The sequence below is a fragment of the Symphalangus syndactylus genome, chromosome 6 (genome assembly GCF_028878055.3).
Source record: "Symphalangus syndactylus isolate Jambi chromosome 6, NHGRI_mSymSyn1-v2.1_pri, whole genome shotgun sequence".
Taxonomy (NCBI): domain Eukaryota; kingdom Metazoa; phylum Chordata; class Mammalia; order Primates; family Hylobatidae; genus Symphalangus; species Symphalangus syndactylus.
Window position 1 is genome coordinate 101,287,008 of NC_072428.2, and position 15,139 is coordinate 101,302,146.

At 36.2% G+C, this 15,139-nt stretch overlaps 2 protein-coding genes across 10 annotated transcripts in view; one reads left to right on the plus strand and one right to left on the minus strand.

Moving 5' to 3' along the window:
• The window catches only part of IMMP2L (inner mitochondrial membrane peptidase subunit 2), an 886,329-nt gene that overhangs the window by 424,822 nt on the left and 446,368 nt on the right, over nt 1-15,139 (minus strand). The window lies entirely within an intron of this gene.
• The window catches only part of LRRN3 (leucine rich repeat neuronal 3), a 34,674-nt gene continuing 28,299 nt past the window's right edge, over nt 8,765-15,139 (plus strand). For both annotated transcript variants that reach the window (XM_055283712.2, XM_055283711.2), the window contains exon 1: nt 8,765-9,148. The gene's annotated coding sequence lies outside the window, so the exon portion shown is untranslated. The remainder of the gene's footprint in view (nt 9,149-15,139) is intronic.

The following is a 15,139-nucleotide window of genomic DNA, read 5'->3' on the forward strand; positions in this document are numbered from 1 at the left end:
GGGCAAGCAAAGGAATTTGCTTTTATAACACCAAAATAACTTGGAATGCGGCAAAAATAAACGCACCTTCTGTCTCATGGAATGTTATTACAGTACAACGCTTTGTGAATGCTTGTTGGCATTTTCAAGCATTTTTTGTTCTCCTCATTTCTTTCTCAGCTCCATAATGCAATCCTCATGGTTTGAGCACTAGACTTCAAATGAGACATCTATTCAGAGAGTGTTCAGACAAAACAAGTGGTTTCCTTAGTAATGGTAACTATGTGAAAGCCTTCAGCACAGCCCCTTCAGCCAGCCAGGCTTCTCCCGGGCTTGTGGTTCACACATAGGCTCTCAGTGAGCATTATACAGCTGGGGAGCACCCCCAAAGTCTAAACTGACCAAAGCACTGAATATTCATTGCATTTCTAATCAAATGTACCCTTTATAAAAGGTTAAGGATGTAAGAAGTGCTCTTAATGGTGAGGGTTAATTTGCTCATTTTCTGCATCATGTCTATGGAATGGAAAGAAAGATGAGCGATTTTGCCAAAAAAAAAATGACACGTGTTGCTCTTTTATTTGACTGTATTTTACATTTCCTTACCTCAAAAACCTAAGACTGTCCTGTTCTTGTTCCTTCTATGCCTAGAGACTACTACTTCTGATTTTCCAGTTTTCTGCATAACAATCATCTTCAATAAAGTTTGAAACTCTGCTATTAAAACAGGGTGCAAATGTTGGCTTTTGTAGTCTCAAATATATTTAAAATATAGTAAAGTAGTTTCATGTATACCAATGTTGAAGTTTTATGCATGTGTATCGATCCATTTTGTTATTTAGTTTCAGGATGACACAATAATTAGAAAAAGAGCTGGTTTCTCTGGGTAATACAATTGTCATTCATAAATATTGACTCTTAAAGGCAGACAAATAACAACTATCCAAAATAAAAACCAACATGAAAATAATAAAAAATTATCTCAGCTGATATAACGTTTGCCTTTGAGGAATAATGATTTATAGATACCTTCACACTATGTTAATCATCCAATTAGGAGAATAAAAATATTGTCAAACATTTTGGGGTTGAAAAACATGAGGTATAGCTAAATTGTTAGTCTTCCACCATGAATATTTTTTGTCAATCTGGTTACACATAAGCAAACACAAGAAGCAAAAATTAAGCTATAAAACCTGCAAAGAAGAGGAGAACGAGGGCCTCAAAAGATCACTGAAGAGAAGAAAATACAGTTTTAAGACTGTTGGCTTTGGAGTCTGACTTGCATTCTAGCTTTTCTTCTTCACTAGCATGATAACTGTAGAAGTTCACCAACCCCAGTTTCCTCTTCTGTGAAAAGGGGAAAGTCCCTGACTGCCTCACAGTACTGTAAGAATGAAACCATATGTGTGCAGGGTCTACCAAGTTTCAGTGTCTTGCATATAGTTAAACTCAACAAATGCTATTTAATATTATTCTAGGTACTTTAATTTCAGCATACATAATTTCTGCATTTGTACAGCTATGCATATTTTAAAATTTGATCTATTTCATTGTGGTTTGTGGATAGCTCAAGGAAAATCATTTCTATTTTCTGAATAATACCAATAATAAATATAAAAACAAAAATACTAAATTTGCTGTCAAGAAATAATTGAACTGAGGAATGAAGAGTGAACAGTAAGAAGCAGCCTTGCTAAACACAAGTGTGAGCATGACTGTGTTGTGGAGGAAGGGAAGAATGGACTAGAAGGTATGAGATTAGAAGCAAGAAAGATGAACTAGAAAAGATGAGACTGGAAGCAGGGAAGTTAGGAGAAATCGCAGCAGCCAAGGTAAGAGATGATGAACATCTAGCAGACAGAGAAGATAATTTAAGAAAACTTCAGAGTAAAATCAAGTTGTATATGGTGAAATGCAAGATATGAGGCACAAGATCCAAAGTTCCTGCAGTTCTCTAGGTAACTAGGCAGCAGCAGAAATAAAAAAAAAAAAAAAAAAAAAAAGAAAGGAAAAAAGAAGAAAGCCAGTTTAGGGGAGCACTTAAGAGGTCAGCTTTAGACACGTAGAGAACAGAGTGCCTGGGGATCACGCAAGCAGAGACATTTACCAGACAATTGGAGGGAAGGACTGATAGGAAGAAAGATAGATAGACGGATGGATGGATGGATGCACGGATAAAGAGACTGATTAATTTTACTTGCAAGAGCATTGATATAGGTTTGAAAGTAGTAATTACACAGTAGAAGAGACAATATTATCTAAGAGAGCATATAAAGGACAGTAGAGAAAAGAACAAGCCTGGGATAAATACTTAAGAGGTAGATGAACCCACAATGACAAGAGACAGAATGTGCAGACAAGCATGAGGATGACTTAGGAGGCTTTGATGTGCAAGAACCAAATTGGGAGGGCACTGGTTGAGATTCCAAAGCAGAATTTCAGTAACAAGGTTGGATTAGAAATCAGAGAAAGGTCAACTGAAAAAGTAGGTAGAAAGTGATGATGTGATTGTAGCAAATATTGATAGCTCTTTTGAGAAACTTAATATGAGAACAGAGAAGGAAAGATAGACTAGGGTTTAGGATTAGAGGGATGATTGTTGTTATTGTAGTATGAGTAACAAGTATATGTATGGATTTTGTGGAAATATTGCTAGATAATTTTTTCATATCGCTAGAAAAGGAGTAAAAGTCAATCCCCTGAGTGAAAAGAATGGAGAGAGACATAGAGAAAAGCCAAGATGACAGACCTTTTTGGATCTACAGAGAAATATAAGGAGAAACATAGGGAAGAATAAAGGAATCTGAGGAAGAGATAGAGAAAAAAATTTATCTCATTGATTTCTGACATGTCATCCTTGATTGTGAATTTCTTGGCATAGTGAGATTACTTTTGTTCTTCAAATGATTCATATCTTTCATTAAAAGTGAGACCTTTGGGTATATACCCAGTAATGGGATTGCTGGGTCGAATGGTATTTCTGGCTTAGGTCTTTGTGGAATCACTGTCTTCCAAAGCAGTTGAACTAATTTACACTCCCACCAACAGTGTAAAAGTGTTCCTTTTTCTCCACAACCTCGTCAGTAGATTGAAGCTAGTTGATTAGTATATTTAGCTGTTAACTAAATTTTCGTGGGTTTGCGTCCCATTAATCTAGTAAGGACTTAGTAAGGTGTTTTTTGACTTTTTTAATAGTAGCCATTCTGACTGATGTGGGATGGTACCACATTGTGGTTTTTATTTCCATTTCTCTAATGACCAGTGATGTTGAGCTATTTTTCACATGATTGTTGGCTGCACGTATTTTTTTTTTGAGAAGTGTCTGTTCATATTCTTTGACCACTTTTCATAAAGACACATGCACATGTATGTTCACTGCAGCACTATTCACAATAGCAAAGATAGGAAATCAACCTAAATGCCCATCAGTGATAGACTAGATAAAGAAAATGTGGTATATAAATACCAAGGAATACTATGCAGCCATTAAAAAAGAACAAGATCATGTCTGTTGCAGGGACATGGATGCAGCTGGAGGCTACCATCCTTAGCAAACTAATGCAGGAACAGAAAACCAAATACCACATGTTCTCACTTTTAAGTGGGGGCTAAATGATGAAAAATCAACAGACACTGGTGCCTACTGGAGGGTGAAGAGTGGGAGGAGGGGGAGGATTAGAAAAAACAACTAATGGGTACTAGGGTTAATACGTGAGTGATGAAATAATATGCACAAAACCCCGCCCCATGACCCATGTTTACCTCTGTAACAAACCTGCACATATACCCCTGAACTTAAAATAAAAGTATTAAAAAAAAAGACATGGACTGGTACTGTGGCTCACGTCTGTAATCCCAGCCATTTGGAAGGCCGAGGTGGAAGGTTCGCTTGAGAGCAGGCTGGGCAGCATAGAGAGACCCCACCTCTACTCAAAGAAAAAAAAAAAAAGAAAAGAAAAAGAAAAATTAGCAGGGTATGGTGGCTTGTGCCTGTGGTCCTAGCTACTCTGGAAGCTGAGGTAGGAGGAACATTTGAGCCCAGGATTTCGAGGTTATTGCACTGAACTATGATCGTGCCATTGCACGCCAGCCTGGGCAACAGAGCAAGAACTGTCTCAAAAATAAAGAAAAAAAATAAAATTAAAACAAAACCTATAGGTAAATAAGAATCTCTGTTTTTCTCCAATTCTACTTTCCAAAACTCCTTTGAAAAAGAAAATGAGAACTCTGACCCAACTTGCTTTAGTTCAACATTCTAACAGTCAGTACTATTACTCACCTTACATCATGTTTCTAACTGAATTGAGAACTAATCTGTTATTAGAATTAGACCACAAAGGACAAAGTCATTGAAGACCTTCCTAGCACAACGTCAGCCCCTCACCATCAGTGACTCATTCATATGTATTTAGCTTTCTGAGCATATCAACTCATTTTTTCCACTAGGCACTGCATTTCTTCAGAGCTCTACTTCTCAAATCATGACAGCAGTAAAAATTCTATCATCAAACCTGAACAACCACTACTGTATAAAAGCAACCACTGTCTTGTGCATAAAACTCATTCCTTTTTAAAAATAGTATTTTATTTTTGGCATCCCTTGTTGCTGACTATATTGAATTGGTTGACTCAGCCATCCATCAAGCATTCATTTATTTTACAAGTGAATATTGAGTATCTTGTGCAGTAGAAAGAGCTTTGGCTCTGTAAGCAGACAGAACTGAGTTCAAATTTTAGCCTCATTATTTAATAGTTTTGGGATATTGGGCAAGTAAGCTAGCTTCTTTCAGCCAATGTTTCTACGCTGTCAATTGAAGGTAAAAATATCTATCTTGGCCAGGCACTGTGGCTCACGCCTGTAATCTCAGCACTTTGGGAGGCTGTGGCGGGCTGATCATGAGGTCAGGAGATCAAGACCATCGTGGATAACATGGTGAAACCCCATCTCTACTAAAAATACAAAAAATTAGCAGGGCACGGTGGCACACACCTATAGTCCCAGCTACCAGGGAGGCTGAGGCAGGAGAATCGCTTAAACCCGGAAGGCATTGGTTGCAGTGAGCCAAGATCGTGCCACTGCACTCCAGCCTGGGCAACAGAGTAAGACTCCATCTTAAAAAAAGAAAAAAAAAACAACGAAACACTAGAATAGCTATAATTCAACTGGAATAGCTATAATTTATATATCAATCCCAATTTGAATAGAATATTTTTGAAGTTAATGTATATAACATACAAACATATGTTAGTGCTCGACAGATGTTATTTTATCCATTTTATATGCATTGTGGAGCTTAAAAACGTAGTAAGACATATACTCCCTCTAGGAGAATCTTATACGCTAAAAGGGGAAACAGGTAAAATTACAGAAACAATTATAATACCAAAAAAATGATAAGTAATAAGAGCGATAAAGAGTGCTATTGCGGGTCAAATGAGAGATTACATCTTGTTAAAGGAGGAAGACAATGACCATGATAACAGTGGCCACTACCATAATAGTGCCAATAATGATGTCAAACATTATTCAAGACTACTTCAGCGCTTTTCTAAACCCGGTATACATATTAACTGTTTTAATGTCCATAACAATTCTAGGAGAAAAATGACATGCAGAGATTATACTTAAACCAAGATGCACAGACGATACTTAACAGAGATGATACTTAACATGATGCTCAGAGTCTCTAGGAAGTGGCAAGGTAAGGATTCAAACCCAGCCATTGTGGCTCTACAACCCACATTCTACCGACTGTCCAGGCTACTTTTCTAAGAAAAGCACACAGGCAAATAAAGCCCAGCATTTGAAGAAATAGCAATAAACAAGTTAAAAATCCCAACCACTAAGTCAGTGAATATCTATCTACTGTACCCCAATATTTTCTTATTTGATGACAAAGGCAAAACTCTTTCAGTATAATTTAAGGGTTGTAATTATTCATTTATGTTTTAAAACCATTTCAATACATTTCCACTAAAACTCAGTATTCATCTAGGAAACCCTGTAGACATTTCCTACAATGTAGGTAACATGTACAACCATGTAATACTGTGGTTTGCAATGTGAAATTTCTCTGAAGCTTTAGTGCCTTCTAAAGGAAGAAACTTAAAGAAAAAAAAACGAAGGGAGAGAAGGAGGGAGAGTAAGAAGAAGGAAGAAAAGAACGAGAAGAAGGAAAAGAAGAATTAGCAGAGACCTGTCAATCATCCAGTAGATGACAGGGTAATATGGTGAAAAAAACCTGGAATACCTGAGGGGCTCTATCCTGGCTTTAATGTGCCAACTGTGTGCTAAGATTCCATGGTTCTCATTTGATGATCACTCACAATTGTATTAATTCAAAAACTCTAAAATCCTTACTGTATTACAATGTAATGTCTTCATATGGTACTTCACAATATAGATGTGATACCAAAATAATTTTTTCATGTACCTTTGGAGAGAGCCACATTTCATATTTACAGTTAAGGACTGAACTCCCTGATAAGTGAAAAAACACCCAAAACACACACTGATTCTACAAAGCTGCTGATGCTCTTGGAACAAGATAGAAATTCCAGTCAAAGAACAGAATCGTCATCCTTTTCATCCAAAGCCAGAGTCATTTTCTCTTTCACATTAAAATCTCATTTCTAGTGCTCCATGATATTAAATTTATAAAAATGAGTATAAAATATTTTAAATTTATCATGTACCTACTTTAAAAGGACAATTGCAGGAAGAGCACTCTGATCTCCCACTTACAAAAGAGTGATCATTTAGTTAAAACAACTTCCTATGAAATAATGTAAGGTAACATATAAATGGCTACCTTTAACAATTCTAACTGAATCAAAACTGAAAAGATTTTTTCTTGATTTCTGAAAGAGACTGAAATTTAAAATATTAGGTATGACTGCAGTTTCATTTAAAAACCAAGAAAGTAGTTTAATCATGTATCTGACTATCACAACTTACCTTCATTATGGGAGTACATTATAATTGGTTTGATTACTGGATTTGTCAATTATACAGTCAATACCAATCAATGAAAATTAATCACTTAAGATACCATGGCATAAATAAAAATTCTCTTTTTACAAATAATTATCACAATTTTAAGATTATTCTTCCATATGTGGAAATAAATCCTGCAAATATTGAAATAATTTGGAATATTAAAGAAATTAAGATTTGCTAGATTAAAATTAAGGGGTAAGAAGGATGGTTATTACTATTATTAAAAGTACATTAAATTACATGTTAATATACTCCAACACAACACCCCAACACCCAACCACAATCCCTAACATACAGAACTGACTCGGTGCTTTCTGAGTAAATACTAGAGTATCCAGTAAAGAATAAAACCTTACAATAACATTCTGAAATAAGTATTAGGTTAAATGAGATGCTACTTTTATCTTGAACTTATTTTGATTCATTTGAATAAATTCTTATAGAAAAAAAGCATTTGGGAACTGTTTCTAGAAAACTACAGAGTGAAAATATTCAGTATTTAAAGATAACTCTATTGTTTAAAATTTTTCCTGGTATTATTATTATTATAATAACTGCAAACTCTTGGTCTATGTCATGTCAATAAACACTTAAGGAGCAATTAGATGTGAAGGTTTTTTTTTTTTTCCTAAGTAAATCTAATAAGTGCCATTTCTTTTTACTCCACTAGAGGGTAGTCTCTCAAAACTGGGGTTGGAGTCATGACTCTAGCCTGCTTTTGACCTGCTGATACATTAATCCTCATGTTCCGTTCTCCTCAACAAGATGTTTCTCTAGTATACTAATTAAGGTTGTAAAACATGCATTTTTAAAACTGCCTTTTGATTTTTCATAGATGTTGTTTGAGAAATATGCACTGCTATGTGTTTCTGTGTTTTCCAAATTTCTGGTAATTAATAAAAATGTTTTACATATATGACTTATATAGTATATTTTCCTGGGAAATATCCTTTCAGAGTTAATAGGTCTAAGAATAAAGACAATTTTTTTAAATAATTTAAATTATTACAATCGAAATATTTCCCCAGAGTGGTAAAAAATACATCCTAAATACACACACTCACAGATACACAAACACACCTACACATGTACCCATTCATATGTAGCTCCTAGATTTATTACATCATATAAGGAGAAGTCAGTGAGTATAATTGGAAATACATATTTTTAAAAAGTACCCCCTCAAATGCCAATGTTGTGAATTACAGAGAGGCAAATACATGCTTTATTTTAAAAATCTGGTCAATCCAGACAAGAAATGTCATTGCTAAAAAAAAAAAAGGTGTTATTGAACACCAAGCACATACACTAAATTAAGTAGGATCTATAGAGAACCAAATGCCACTCAAAACAGTTGCAAGCTTCTCTTCTTAAATAATGCAGTCATTGCTGAACTTCAGAGATGGAGTTGGAGGTTTGAGTCTCTACCAGGTGTTTTTAATATTTGGGAAATCCTTATCAGTAGTGTGTCCTGTCTATGTGCAGACTGAAAACATATTTCTCTGAATGACTGATAACCTAAAATTGAGAAAACTTGTCAAAAATTCCCAACACTCCCCCAGAAAGGAAAAAAAAAAAGAAGAAGGAAAATGATACCTAGGAAAATATGCAAGCCTGTTTCATTTATTTGTATCCTAAGCAGCAGTGTCATAGAACAGACAGTTTGTTTCAGCCAACCAGACTGGAGCAGCTGCGAGTGCTACATCTTGGCTGTCTGAAGCGATTGGCTCCTCTCTGGGGAGTGGAGGGTGTTCAGTTATTAATGACCGCTGAGCAGGCAGCACCATGTCAGTGTGACAACTGATCGGGTGAACGATGCACCACTAACCACCATGGAAACAAGGAAAAATAAAGCCAGCTCACAGGATCTCTCTTCACTGGATTGAGAGCCTCAGCCTGCCGACTGAGAAAAAGAGTTCCAGGAAAAAGAAGGAATCCTGGCTGCAGCCTCCTGCCTTCCTTTATATTTTAAAATACAGAGATAAGATTGCGTGCATGTGTGCATATCTATAGCACATATTTGTGCACACTTTGTTACACAGACACACAAATGCACCTATTTATACCGGGCAAGAACACAACCATGTGATTATCTCAACCAAGGAACTGAGGAATCCAGCACGCAGGGACATCGGAGGTGGGCTAGCACTGAAACTGCTTTTCAAGGTAAGTTTAAAATACACATATATTTTAAAATACGTTCTATTTCTTGTCTCTTCGATGATCATGTTTTTACACCTAAATCCTCCTTTGATGTCTTCTTCTTGTCGAATTCTAAGAGCATTTTTCTTTTATTGCACTTTTGACAAGAAATTCACATGCAAAACCCAGCTGGCTCTGTGTGTGCCTAGCTGTGTTTGTGAGATTCTCCAACATGCATTTTACTAGCTTGAATGTCCATCAGAGGATGTGAGTGGGAGAGAAAAAGCAGTGTTGGGGGGAGGAGAAAAAGGAGGGAGACAGAAGAGAAGGGAACCGTGGGGGAGAAGAGAGGAGGAGAGGGAGAGAGAAGGAGATGGGGAAGAGAGAAGACACAGGAGACAGAGAGAGAGGAGAGGAGAGTCACGGGTGAGGGGGTGCAATTTTCCGTTTTCTTCACATTATTTGTAGTGAAAAGCAAATCACACATTATTCTCTGTTTTGAAATCAACCCACCAAATGGGGCATTTTTATTCTGTCTCACCCAGTGGATGCAAATTTAGGCAAATGCTGTTGTATGTTAAGAGCTAAACCACTAAGCAGAGTAGCGGAATGAGCATATCACAAACAGTTATTGAATTTCTGCCAGGCTACATCTTACGGACTGGGGTAAATGACTTCTCTTTAATAACATCCCCTCGCTGGTCTGAAGGGACAGTGCAAATGTCTGATTGCTAATGCAGCTGGAACTGCCACACACTAGGTAAAAGGATCCCATGAACCAGAAGAGTTCTAATCTTCTTTGGTAATTAACAGGATCACAGCAGGATGGCTTTAAAGTACATTTCCTATTTAAGAAGATTGTTTGTTCTAACCAACTGCTATATTCCCTTTGCTGTTATTGAGCTGGATGGCTTAATTCGGCTCTAATTTATTCATTTTTAACAATATGTCCTTGTTTCTCTGCCTCTAATTTCAGTGAAAGCAGGCTATGAATATGAGTAGAACCGTCCTAATTTAGTGAAAAGGGGATAATGTGAAAACAAAAATAGAAGTAAAGGTTCAAAATATCTACCTAGAAAATAGCGTGCTCTGCTACCATAAATATTACTGATATATTTCTCATCTTTAGTTTCAGAAGCAATGCCTTTGAGACAGAATTACTCTCAGTAAACTCTATGAGCATCCATGTATTGATGATTCATGGAATTCAGTGTGGGTTAATTTTTACTTCCAATCTTGTAAAGGGAAGCCAGCTACTTAGAATATGCTTTCAAACAGACAACACCAATTGAGGATATTCATGGAAACATTCACTGCCCTCTTTACTGGGTCCTGGAAAGACAGTAAAAGAAACCTAGCATTTGTATTTCATCTTCTGGAGCTCTCTCCTGCCTTCTTTTAGTTCAACTAACCACAGAGTTAACACAGTCAGCTTCTTTGAAACTGTGGGTTATTTTTTTCCACAACTGTGATTTCAGAGCTATTATTGGTTTCCTAGTTTGTAATATAAGCCAAAGCAAAAAGACAATAACCAGCCACTTAGATCCTGCCACTTTCGCATAAATGTGTCAAAAAATGAGTCAGTTTACAATATGTAATATAAGAAGTCAATTAATTCCAGTGACGTTTGTAAATGATGACAATAAACCAGCTCTGACAATATGCCAGTGGCTTCGATTTTCTCTCTGTAAAATGAACAAGTTTAAGAAGAGGGTTTCTGCTCAGAGAGAAAAATGAAAGGTGCTGAAGCATCAGCTTGCAATATTGGCAGCTTTGCTCGCTCTGCCTCAAATGCCACATGCAATCTATAAGAAAAAAATGATTTATTACAAAAAGGAAAAGGTGTTTTATTTGCTTTTCTGCTATTTATTAAAAGTGCTGCTTTTGAAACAGACCAGATCTGATATTTCGAGGTACCTCCTAAGTTCCTAACCAAGAGGAAAAGACTTGAAGTAGATACTCAACTCTCTGATTTCAAACTCCTATATAATGTAGCATTGCAGTATTTATTTCAGTTTTTCTTAGACCTTTTCCAGGGAAAGTTTGCATGCCAGACACACATTCTTAAATCTAACCCGCTTTATTTTAAAATTGCAATTGATGACACCTAAGAACAGTGGATTCGCTCTTTAACCTTAGTAAAGCTCACATGTATATTTTGTGGATTACAGAGATCAGTAATGTGCCCACTTGAGTCTGAGAAATACCAACACTCCAGGCCCCCGGTGTTGCCAGTCAGTGTGTGCCAGTGAGTTTGGTGATTTGATCAGCACCTACGAAGCCAGATGATGGACATATGTGGATGCCTGGAAGATTTACCCATAGTCTCCCCAAATCATGTAACTATACCAGAAATAGCAGCTTCCTGGCAAGACAAGCCTCAAAGGACCATTTTTTCAGGGTGTCGCTTGTCACAGGCAACATGCTGAGTTAGAATGCTGATGAGTAGGTGGAATTTTTTATCTGAAGGTGGTTGTTGTTGTTGTTAATGGCTTAATAAACAGTGCTACCAGCCTTCTAGGCCAGCAATTTAGTGACCTACAGAAAAGGTGATCAACTTACGATGCACTAACTATATTTCACTGTTTCTTTGCTCTTTTTTTTTTTTTTAACATCTTTTGCTTTTGCCATATGATGGGTTTGATGTTTCACTCCTCCCCCCGAGTCTGAATTTGTTTTGGGTGTAACATTCCTACGTAACATGGCACTATGGTATTTATTACAAACTAAGTTGATCAGAAAGCTCTAGAACCAGAGTTTTTGTTTAAAAAAAAAAACGCTTATGTAAGTTAAATGTTATTACTTAATTAGCAGCCCCTGAAAATGGGCATAGGTGAGGTATCTGTTGGTGAATCTGAATGAGATCATTAAAAGAAAGCTAATAGCAGACTAAAAAATGAGTTCCTACTTCTAGCCTCAGTAAGGATGCTCCTCTAAAATAATTTAAAATAATGTGGCTCCAGCCAGTCTGAAGAAACACTAGACATGTGTACAGCACACTAAAATGTTCCATGTAGACCTGGTTCTGAGAGTTTAGCTACTTATGTATCACTCTTTGGTACATGAAACTAAATAAAGCAGGTAAACTCTAGGCAAAACATCAGTACATCTTGTCAGTGCTGTCAAAGATAAAGCTCTCTGATATTGGCTATGCAATGAGTACTTAGGAAAGCTTCACTGTGTAACAACTGAACATAGCTCCTGCACAGAGCTCAGGGAATTCCTCTCCTCTCCTTCTGATAAAGTGATGTCTTGTTAGACATCTACGAAGTCACTAGTAAAACATGATAACAATTATTTCTTTAGCCACAATTTGAAAGGAAAGGAAGTCAAATTCTAATGTAAAGACAGTAGCTGGTGCCGGAGGATGGGAAAAAGGAACAGGGATAAATCGGAATGTTTTTCTAACTTGTTGAAAGGAATGGAAGGTCTCAATAGATGCTATTTAGAGGTCATTAAATACAGGATTAACAAGGAAGACTTAATGCCCATCTCAAATCTTTCTGAAGAAGTACAGTACCTACAGGGCCATTTACTATATTAGCATAATTGTCAAGTTTGTATACACCTGCTTGCTATTATGTTAATTCATCTTTAGGCCATAATAAGGGAAGAATTTTCTATGGTGCCATTAATAAAAACACATGACACAGCTTCAGTATACAGGAATAAAGAGGGGAGACATGCTTTCATAGAATAAAATTTTTGAACTGAAAGAGACATTAGTAGCTAGTCTAATATGTTCATTTGATAGGTGAAAAAAACTGAGGCTGAAAGGGTTTGAAATCATTATAATGTAATATATTATACTTTGTATTCACCCAGCTATTTATTGGAGAGGCCTAGGTTAGAACCCCTTACGATACTTCCTCCAGAATTCCATTAAAATTCTGCCTCCCTAGTCTTTCAAAAATAATGTTTTCTCAAAAACCTCCTATGTGCAAAAAATCCCCCCAAACTCACAGATATGTGCAAAAAAGAGAAATGTTTATTCAGATAATCAAATATTCTAAAAAGAAAAGCCAATAATAGAAGCAGCAATGATTAAGTATATAACACCCAAATATTTCAAACCCATAATTCATCATTTGAATATAGTTTACCATATTCTGTAAAGTCATAAAAATTAGAGTTTTGCCCTGTTTTTAAAACATGTTAATAATAATTCCGCTATCCTTCACTTACAGAGACTCAGCTATTAATCATCCACTATAAGTTTTAACGTTTTCCAAGAATTCTGAAGAGCCTTTCCACATCTGTTTTTACTTGGTTTCACTGTAAATAATTTAAGGCACTTAACATGTGCCCTTTTTTTTTTATACAGTGTCCACTCTCAGGATCCATGCTTTGCTTATACATCTCACTGGAAAATAATAAATATATTATCAGGATAGCAATCCCTCTCCCTCTCTCCCTCCCCTACCCCATCCCAACTTACTTTTTTGATTTCTAGAGTCAGAGTGAGAGCTCCAGTAGGCAATGATATCTCCTTAATATCACAATCCTATTCTTTTCTTTTGGGCAAATTTCTCTGTTTTTAAATGTGCTCTCCAAATTTTGTTTAACATAATAGTAATTAATTGACTCAACTTGTAAGAAGGATACAAAATATAAACACAATAATTGTGAATATTTGTTTAAAGCTCTACCATTTACAGAGCAATTTTTCAACAATTACTTTGCTCCTCACAACAATCTGGTGAAGTAGGGTAGATATGATGATGATTAACATCTTCAAGACAGGAGAATGAGGTTCTGTGAGGTTAGAGACTTGCTAGCATGTTGAGGTGCAAGGGTCTCTGACTCCAGAGAGTAGAAGAAAATATGGGTACAGCACTGGTCCCTGGCATTTCTGAATTAGTAATAAATGTTGGTTCCCTTTTTATTGAACTTCCACTCTAGATCTTACCCTTCCAACAACTATGTCCTTTGTACCAAACCACACTATATCTGGATAGATTTTTGCAAATTAAAATCTTTATTTCTTAATTTAAATCACAGCTATTGCTATGCCTGAGTTAAATTAAAAAAAAAAAAAAAAAAACCCACAACCAACATCTATTCTTGGAGAAAAAGACTGTATGTTGTTCTACCTACTCATCCATATGTTTGTCTGACAGCACTAGCACTTTGATTAAACAGATACTTGGCAAAGGTCTCAAAAACTGGATAAAATGAGATGAGTAAATTATTTAGGGATTTTCCAGGTTACTAAAAATTATGAACAAAGTCTCCAAAGTCACTTAAGAACCCCCAACGGATCAAGTGTCAACATAAAAGCAACTTCCTTAGCATCTCCTTTCTGGTTTGTCTTGGGTAGAAAATGACACACTAAATAAGATAAACATACTAGTTAATTTGAAAGTAAACTGGTATATTTGTAAACTACTAAAGTCAAAATGCCAGCAAACTTACATACGTTATTCTGTGAGCCCTTTCTAGGGGAGATTTTGTCTGTCAAAAGTAATATAGACCATAAAATGAATAAAAATCCCTTTAAAAAATCTTCTAAAGTTTGTCATTTCACGCTTTACTTCCAGGAGGTGAAGCATTCCACAGATAATCAGCTACTCTATTCAGGGAAGGAGTGTAAACATCACCACTTTGTGCATGTTTGCATAAAAAAGGCCCACTGAATCAGTTAAAGGTTAGCATCAATAGGCAACATTCTCTATTTTCAAAGGCCTGAAGCTCCTGGCATCTAATTCCATGAGGAACAATGGAAGAGGCACTGTTTCCCAACTGGTACAAAACAGGACTTCAGGAATGGCGCAATGTGTTCTCCTGGGATTAAGCCCCCTAACGTGAAGCTCGGGACTCACAACACTTACAAGTGACATGAATAATAGTAGATATTTTAACTACAGAAGACATTTAAGAGACTTCGTTTCCACTGTGATAAACAGGTTTGATTTGGATTTATAACTTTTTTCTAAAATTATCAAACTAATAACGACTATAATGAAATAAAGGCAAATATTTTAGTGGATTCATTCCCTGGGGTAACATTTGTTT